General features: G+C 36.2%; 1 pseudogene; it reads left to right on the forward strand.

Annotated features, from left to right (window-relative positions):
• LOC118837404 overlaps positions 1-2,780 on the forward strand; it is a 68,384-nt pseudogene extending 65,604 nt beyond the window's left edge.
• The last annotated feature ends 6,624 nt before the right edge of the window (positions 2,781-9,404 follow it).

Consider the following 9,404-nt stretch of genomic DNA (forward strand, 5'->3'; position numbering starts at 1 on the left):
CACAGCTCCATGTCTTTTCACTGGCTGTCTCCCATGCCTGAAATGTTCTTCTTCCTCAACTATGGCTCCTGGTTTTCTTCAAGACTAAGCTCTAGTCTCACCTTCTTCAAGGGACCTTTTTCCCATGTCCCTGACCACAGCCCCTATCCCAGTTCCTTCTGTCTGATATAATTTCCCTTTTATACCTTATATGTTTTCTATGCTTACAGTTGTTTGCATATCTTCTGACCTATTAGAATGTGAGCTCTTTGAGGGCAGAAACTGTGTATTTATCTTTCTTTATATCAATAGTTCTCAGCCAGCTCTTTTCTGGTATCAAAGAATTGGAAATTGAGGAGATACCCATCAATTGCAGAATGGCTGAACAAGTTGTGGCACATGATTGTGATGGAATACTATTGTACTATAAGAAATGACGAGCAGGATGCTTTCAGGAAAACCTGGAAGCGAAATGAGTAGAACCAGGTGAAAACTGTACGCAATAACAGCAGTATTGTATGATCAACTGTGAATGACTTAGCTATTCTCAGCAATACAATGATCCAAGAAAATTCTGAAGGACTTATGATGAAAAATGCTGTCTATCCTCAGAGAAAGAACTGATGGAGTCTGAATACAGATTGAAGCATACTTTTTTATTTTTCTTGGGTATTTTGTCTATGTTTTCTTTTACAACACGACTAATTTGGAAATGTGTTTTGAATGACTACACATGTATAACCTATATCAATGCAGGGGTAGGGAGGGAGGGAGAGAATTTCGAACACAAAATTTTAAAAACAAATGTTAAAAATTATTTTATATGTAATTGGGGGAAAATAATTTTTAAATAGTGCTTAGCATAGTGTCTGACTCACAATAAAGCAATTACTAAATGTTTGTTGATGATGATGAGAAATTGCAAAGAAGATAACAATCTGCATAATAGAGGGAGTTTCTTCACCTGGGAGGTCCTTCAACTGACGAAAGCACACAGATCCATTCTCTGTCCCTATCCCTTATAATAGGCTTTCCCTAGTGTTCCCTGATTTATCTGTTAGAAAGTGGAAGATGGTAAGGTTATTTCCTCCTGAGTTCCTTGTCATTTCCATTTCATTAACTATTTTTTTCTAAATTGGTCAGAATGGTCCATCTACTTTCTGAAAAGTGAATTCAGCTAAAAAAAAGTCAAGTATTTATCAGACGCTCCATTCTTAACAAAAAGAAACCTAGCAGATGTTGAAGGAATTGAAGTCCCCCATCACAACTCTATCTCCCTTCAGCATTGACATTATGATCTAAATAAACAAAATTCATCATCCATTTTCTTCTTTTGACCCAGTAGTTTGTAGTATAGTCTCCCATACTTTCTTTCTCCTCTCCTCATTCAAATGCTCTCTAACATGCTTCTCCTTTAAAATGTATGGATTTCCAAACATTATATCGGTTTGATATAAATGCGAGTCCACTCTACTTATAATCTAATCTATCTCTGTCTTTTTCTTAAACCATAAGTTTAATCACTACACTTCTTCCCAGATATTGTATTGTATTCTCTCTCTCTATCTCTCTATCTCCTCTCTCTCTCTCTCTCCTTTTTCCTCCCCCTCCCTCTCTTCCTCTCCTCTTTTCTTCTCTTCTCTTCCCTTCCTCTCCTCTAAACTGAAGGATTGTACTCACAGGCACTAACTTATCATAAGGACACATTTTCTTCTTCTTAGGAAAGGTACCAGCTTCCTGTTGAAATTAGGGACCAGTAGAGAAAATGTTGCTCAGAAATTCAGAACTATACCTAGAAGGACTCAGGTACTGCCCTTCCCCCTCTATGGAAAGGGACCAGTACACATTCAGAGCTGAGGTGGTGGCTAGGGCCATATGGAAGTGGTTAGTGGCTGAGCAGGTTCTTTTCAGATTCCCCATGCACAGGGAGTCTGGCCGGAGAAGCCAGAGGAAGAAAAGGACTCCTTTGACTGACTTCGCCTACCATAGACATATGTACCCATATCAACAGTAGATATAAATAACTGTTTTGTGGTCACTGGAAGCAAAGATGAAACAATTCAGATCTATGATATGAAAAAAAAGGTAGAACAGGGAGCACTACTGCATCTTAATGGCACAATAAATTTCTTGAAATTCTTTGGTAATGGGCACTTAATCAGTGGAGGAGAATATGGTCTAACTCTTTTATAGACTAATTTATGTTTGGGATACAAAGAGATGGGAATGTTTGAAGTCTATTACAGCACATAAGGGATGATGTGATTTTTCTGTCTTTTCATCCAACTGGTAAATTAGCACTATCAATTGCAATAGACAAGATATTACAAACATGGAAACATATTGAAGGAAGATCTGCATTCATCAAAAATATAACACAAAATGCTCACATATTTCGGTGCTCCCCTAGTAGAGAGAAGTATATATTTGTCATAATAAACAAGATAGATATCTACCAACTTGAAATTGCATCCATTAGTGGTACCATCATCAATGGAAGAAGAATTTCTTCTGTTTCGTTTATTTCTGATTCTATGCTTGCTGTGGTTGGAGATAAAGAAGTTATAAAGTTGTTTGACTGTGAATCACTAAAATTGGTCTATGCATTTAAGATTCACAAAAACAGAGTAAAAGACATATTCAGCTTTGAAATACCAGAACATCATGTTATTCTTATAGCATTAAGTGAAAGTTTCATCAAAACGTGGAGGCATAATCAAAATAAGAAAATTCCCCCATCGTTACTATGTGAAGTAAATACTGAAGTCAGACTTGCAATACCTTCGACTATGTATAAATAGAGTTATGATGCCAATGATTAACTTTCTACATCTATAGTACCTTCTCCAATAAAAAAAGAACAAGAGTCCAGACTAGCAAAAAAAAGGAAAAAAAAAGTCTGATGATTCAGTAAGAAAAAAACAATCCAAGAAATTGGGCTGAATGAGGATAGTTATAAACCAACAAAAACAGAAAGCCCAATGTCAGCCAAGAAAAGATCATTGAAAAGTATACTAGAAAAGAATACAAATCACTGAATAAATTTTTGAAAATTCCAGAAAACTTTTGTAATAGAATAATTATTCTTCAGTTTTCCCAATTATTTTTGGTTTTTGAGTAAAAGGAATTTCTACGTGTGAGAAATTCATATGGAACATATATGAAAGTTTCTTATATTCTAGAGGTCTCCATGTATTAAGTGTATGTCATAGAGCAACATAAAACATGTAACATTTTAGATATACAAAGTAAATAATGTTTGAATTTGCTATCTTTTTAGAAGCCTTCATCACATTCTTCTCAAGTTCAAATGTAAAAGGAATATAGATGGAGATTAGTATGCAGGGGTGAGAGGCAAGGAGGTAGGGAGAAATCAACTTGGTGGAAAAAAATATCAATTACTTTTATTTCAGAAAGTAAACACGGCATGAAGATGGTTCTTGTTATTGCTCTTTAATTCTTAATTCTTGTAGCAACAGATATACTTAAGTACTTTCATTAAAGTCAAACTTTAATATTTTTACTTATGTTTAGGGAAGTTTAAAGCTATCGCCATATTTTCTAACTCATTAAGCACTTGGGAATGCCAGTAAAGTAACTGATTAGTCCAAGAGTGCCAGAGGAAAATGAGAGGACAAATAAGGAGAGTATAACAAAGGCACTGGTACAATTCTTCAAGCTATTCTATTCCCAACAGTGGAAATTGAAAGTTTATAAATGATACAGGAAAAGGTAACATTCAAAGTGTCGTTTTCATCCCATCTTCGAAGAATGGAAACAAATCTCAGTTGACATGTGAGTCAGTAGTCTCAACAAAGATGAAATGACCCAATACCCAAGCTGTTCATTTCAATGGGGTTCTCTCCTAATGAGACTCCTAGCTGCTTTGAAATAGCAGAGCAATGAGAAAGCTGAGTATTTAATGCAGCTGTACAGACAGCCAAATAACCTGAAGACCTGTAAAGATGAACATGGAAAAAGTAAAGAAAACTGATTTTATTTTTAGCCTAATAGACAGAATATAAGAAAAATTTTCTGAAATGTTTTAGAATTTTTTTCTTCCTTTGTAAGGCAGGGTTTAAGCAATGGGATGTTTATCTGAAGAACAGGTTTTTTATAGGTAGGCCATGTTATGTGAGTGCAAAAGGAAACCAAATACTTGGATTTGCAAGTAATTTGGGATACATGGAAAAAGAATAAAGATGGCAGGAATAAAGTCTGGGAAAACTGGCAACCTTTTGTACTATCTGAAACTTCAGTCTACCCCTCTGTAATTTCAGGGCTATAATCAAAGGACTCTGCTTCTCCAAAGATGAGTTGTACCATACAGGATTCAAGGTTAGTAAGAATCCATAAGGTACTATGGAGTAAAAGTTTCTAGAAAAAGTTAACATGAAGACCGGGTTAGTGTTGCTGTTTAACACTTGCATTATCTGATTAGATATACAGTTGTTAGAAGAAGTTTAGTCAACCAATACAATCTGCCCTTGGGTTCCCATAGCAACAATTCAGGTAGCAGCAGCTGTTGAGATGTAAGACCCACCAAGACCAGCAACAAAAGCTGCCAGCACAGGTTCTTTTGATCTGCTTTACTAAGAAAAGTAACTTTAAGGGGTTAACAATCTCACTTTAATCACACATACAAATTTAACTCACTTCGTTCAGGAGGAAAAGCCAGCACCCTGAACTTCAGAACAAATACAAACAAATTACAAATATCAACAGACAGACCTTGTCTGATTCAAATCACAATTCATAGCTACCAGGAAAGCATCAACATCTGGCTTTACAAGCCAGGGAGGGCTCTTAATAACAGCTGTCCAGAGTTTCTACCTCAACACTCCTCCATTGAGTGAGAGCCCCAGACAAAATGCTAACTTCTGAGTTTTCATACTCTGATCAGGGATCTAAGGATTCACACCTAATCAGCAAAAGGGTGTGAACCTGGGGCTTTATACCTAGTTAGCAAAAAGGTGTGTGCCTGGAGCTTTGCACCTAGTAAGACTTAATCAAAGGTACTTAATTAATTTAGCATTCTAAAACAGTAAAAAAAAAGTCCCACCTTAATTACCAATACAGTTCCATGCCACAGAACTACCAAGTCGTTTCTTGGCTATTTAAATAGATAAATCCACTAAATTGGGTCTTATGTTGATGAATGAATGCACTTTATAATTTTCTCCTCATATTGAATATAATTTTGCCTTTATACGGAGTTATCTGCCTTCATTTGCCTTGATATGGAATTCTGGTCTATAGTGAAAATGGCTGAGGCAAGTTTCAATATACTTCAAATGACACTTGAAAATCTGTAGGTGATCACATCTGTCATTTGACTATTTTGCTTAAACTTCAAAGATGCTTGGTTAAAACAAAGGTTTAAGTTGTGTCCATTTATACTTCTTGGTTTTTGTTTTCCAAAGTATGCTTCTATTTGAGACTATACGCTCATTTATATAGCATTATACAGCAAGTATCTATAGGGAATAGTGACTGAGATAATGTATGGTGAATGGCTGTATCTATATTCATATAACATTTATTTGTCATGCAACATTTATATAGCAAATATCTATAGTGGATGGCTGAGAGAAACACCTTCATAGCATTAACCTCAAAATAAAAATGATGTTCTTGGAGAATGGGGGAATGGGAGGGCAGAAGGAGGGGACAGGTATCTTAGTTTCCTCATCTGTAAAACTATATAGCTTCAATAACTATACTCTCACTATGTTATAGTCTTTATGCTCTGCATCATAAGAAAGTTCTTATCGCTACAGTCGTTTAGTACTATGATGTTTAAATATCTGAACTAGATTTTGTTGAGTCAATGGAAATGCCACTAAAGAAGATGCATCAGAAATGGTCCTGCAGCTGAATGTTCTTATGTATGTGGTCTCACTTGTATACTCAACATTTAGAACAGTGCTTTCACATCTGACACTTCATAAATGCTTTTCCATTCATTCATGACATGATTTGCTCATGAAAATACAGAGGAATCTGTCTTATTTGAAATTAAGTATTTTCTTGGGATTATGCAAGTGTGAGCAAGCTGACTGTTATATATACCAGTTGATGATGCAGTGGAAAGAGCAGTGGACTGAGAAGCAAAGGGCCATGGTTCTATCACTCACTGTGAGACCATGAACAAGTTGCTTATCCTTTGTGTGCTTCCATTTCCTTAACTGCAGAATGAGAATAACATTTGCATTATCTACTCTATGATGTTGAAAAGAAAGTGAATTGCCAATTGGCTACTGTACAAAATCTCTATATGTGACATTTCAAAATAAAGTTACAGTCATTTTTAAAGTATAGCTGTGTTAATGCTATTAAATGAACAGTAGGGAACTTCCCATTCAATGCAGGAATCCCTTTAATGTATCCCTGAGATGACAATCTAACCTTTGTACCAAGGGATGGGCACTGACTACTGTATAAGGCAGTCCATTCTATTGTTCTACATCTCTAATCCAAAGCTCTTATACTGATGACTGAATATTCCTTATAGTGTTTCTAGTTGCCCCTAGTTCCACTTTCTAATACAGAAGAAAATTGGAATATGTTAAAAGACCTATCGTGTCATTCCCTCAAAAACTCTTTAATATCAGCTTCCAATTTAGAAGTATAGAATTTAAAGTTGGAAGTGGCCTTAAAGCCCTTGTCCATTACCATCATTTTACAGATAAGGAAACTATCCTAGTCAGAAAGGTTAAGTGACTAGTGTTTTATGGATAGCAAATAGCTACAGTGTTAAACTTGGACCAAGGTCTTCTGACAGCAAAACCAGTGTTCTGCCCTCTACATTGCAATGTCGCATCATTTATAACTTCCATTTAAATAAGTTGAGTCTGTGTCCATGTCTTGATAGAGACAAAATGAAAATAACATTAATGTAATTGAATTTTATTCCATTTAATAAGCATTTATTAAGTAACTACTATACGTCATGCACTGTGCTAGGTGCCAAGAATAGGGGATTAGAGACTGGATCTTTGATTTCTTTAGAATAAAGTACTCCCAGTCATCTCCACATTATACCACTTATACTCTTGGCCAACATCTTCATCCCCTCCCAGCTGGACCTTGTATTCTGCCCCTTGTTACCCTGAACTCTGATAAATAAGTTTTCACTTTAACTTGCTTAGAACCAGGCCTCAATGCTACTTCACAACCCTCTCTACATTTATGTCCCTTCCCTTTCAGCTCCTCTTTATGTGTAGACTTTCCTGGTAGAATGTAACTGAGGGCAGAAACTACCTTGCTTTTACTTGAATCTCCAACACTCATCACAGCTTATAATTAGCACTTACTTAATCAATGCTCTTCTATCCCTAGGTGAGGGAACTCTCTCTATTAATGCAAGCTGACACCGTATCTACAATTTACAGCCTTGAAAAGTTCACTAGAACACAAAGAAGTTTAAGTCACTTACCCAGGGTCAAAAGTGGGATTTCAACCCTGTTCTTCCGTCATTGAGGGCAGGTTTCTATCCTCTAAATACCACTGCTACAAATATAAAGAAAGTCAAAATGGAAAGTCTTCAATGTGAAGGTACTTATATTCTACTACAGAGAAACCACATGTACATAAAAAATTAAATAGAGCATACAAAATAACATCTGATGAAATAATAAGGTGGTAGATTGTCAAATCCTTCACAATAGTAAAGATAATGGTTATTTTTTTTATTTTAACTAATTTTTTCTCAGTTGAAAAACTATTTTCTACCCCACCCACTAGGGAAAAAAAAAGAAAAGAAAACCTTTATAATATATATGCATAGTCAAGCAAAACAAATTCCCACATGGGCCATATCCAAAAAATATATGTCTCATTCTGCACCTTGAGTTCACGTTTCATGCTTTCCCTTTAGTCCTCTGGAATCATGGCTGGTCAAGCAATAGTAATGTGATAATTATCGATCCTTGAGAAAGAGGTAAATAGGTGCCGCTTCAGAATGGAAGATGACTAGTCCCTAGTTCTACCCAATGATCAAGACACTAGTCTGTGAAGCCCTAGGACATGGCTGGTCATACAGGGGTGATGCATGTTGGGGGGACTCAGTCTCCAATCCTTAGAAAGTTCAGCCCTGCCCACCTTTTTTTGGTTGAAATGTAATAGATGCACATTTTCTTGTATGTTAAATATATTTAAAGAATCTTTTCTCTGTTTTTATTTACAGTAGTTGTATTTGAGTATCTGTACAGTGGTACTTTTTAATAATTATAAAACTATATTTTTCTAAAAAAAAAGAACTAGACTTGAAATTCTTTTCTTGCTGAGAGCACAGAACAGACTGAACTCCTACTTCTCTGGACAAGAGCTCTCAGAAAACACTCTAGCTTATGCCAAGAGTAGAGATTAGGTGGGAATAAAAAAAAATAATAATACTAACTCCAAAATCAGTTGGGGTATGAAGGACATGGACCAGGCTGAAACTTAGGTGACTTAATAGTTATCCAGAATTGAGGAATCATTTCTTCAAAGAGCCCCTATGATGGGCTCTATGATGCTTCTAAGCGCTTTATGCCTTTAAAAAGTTTGAGCCTATATAAATCTTTATACTTGTAGTGAAATAACTTTTGATGAACTCATGACAACTGGTCCAAAAGAACATTGCTGGCAAAAATTTAATCATTTAGACAGGTACAGGAGTTAAAGGGAAAGGTTATATTCTAACTGTTTAACCCCAAAGCAGAGCTCTACATTTCTGTTAGTGGCATCAGTGGTAGTAATAGGCAACCTCGCATGTTGTAGAAAGGTTGCCTACTCAGCCCACACATAAAATCATCCCTGGTGACCCAGTCTGAAGCAAGGATATAGCAATTCGTATTACCTGCCCTTGGCAGGCAGTTAAGTGGCACAGTGGTTAGATCACTGTGTTTAGAATCAGGAAGACTCATTTTCCTGAGTTCAAATCCCACCTCAGACACTTAACAGCAGTGTGGTCACTTAACCCTATCTGCCTCTGTTTCTAATCTGTAAAATGAGATGGAGAAGGAAATGGCAAACCACTTCCATATTTTTACCAAGAAAATGCCAAAGGGGATCATGAAGGGTCAGACATGACTGAAAAATGACTTAACAACAAAATTCTCTCTTCTAAATGACAGCCTTCCAAATACTTGAAGCTACTGTCATGCCCTTCCATTCAAGTTTGTTTTTTTCCCTCTGGGATAAATATCCTCCCATCTTTCAACCAATCCTTTAAGTCCCAACAACAACAAAAATTACTTGCCCTTAGACCCCACCTCTCTTACTTCAAAACACACCTCTCAAAGCCGTCCTATTAATCTTGAATAAATGACATGCCAATAGCAATTAGCTGGGATCTCCCTCCTTGTCCCATGTCATACTTTTCCTGTTCCGTTTTTGCTCAAGCATATCTTCATGTTCACTTTTGCAATATCTTCACTCCC

Source organism: Trichosurus vulpecula, chromosome 1, assembly GCF_011100635.1.
Source record: "Trichosurus vulpecula isolate mTriVul1 chromosome 1, mTriVul1.pri, whole genome shotgun sequence".
Lineage (NCBI taxonomy): Eukaryota > Metazoa > Chordata > Mammalia > Diprotodontia > Phalangeridae > Trichosurus > Trichosurus vulpecula.